At 27.5% G+C, this 265-nt stretch overlaps 1 protein-coding gene and 1 long non-coding RNA gene across 3 annotated transcripts in view; both read left to right on the forward strand.

The window, feature by feature from the left end:
- LOC105154175 (uncharacterized) overlaps window positions 1–265 on the forward strand; it is a 217939-nt gene that overhangs the window by 112259 nt on the left and 105415 nt on the right. The window lies entirely within an intron of this gene.
- Window positions 1–265, forward strand: part of LOC147909245 (uncharacterized) — a 76935-nt gene that overhangs the window by 6331 nt on the left and 70339 nt on the right. The gene's annotated exons all lie outside the window — the stretch shown is intronic.

Here is a 265-nt window from a genome sequence, read left to right on the forward strand (position 1 = left end):
CTACACTCAAGGAAAAATTGAAATAAAGAATAAAATCTTTATTCATATTGTTACGAAATCGCTGTTGATTGCACTTCAATCATTTATAAATTCAGAATTTTTTAATTCAGAATTTTTGAACCAACTCTTTATTTCATGCACACAGACAATATATTAATTTTTCCTTGAATGTAACATCATTATTATGGTAATTTTCGGTTTCCATGAAGAAAAATGCATAAGCAAACGTAGAAATAAAACGATCTCCGAACGATCGTGAAAAAAG

This window comes from Acromyrmex echinatior, chromosome 7 (assembly GCF_024713525.1).
Source record: "Acromyrmex echinatior isolate Ae372 chromosome 7, ASM2471352v2, whole genome shotgun sequence".
Taxonomy (NCBI): Eukaryota; Metazoa; Arthropoda; class Insecta; order Hymenoptera; family Formicidae; genus Acromyrmex; species Acromyrmex echinatior.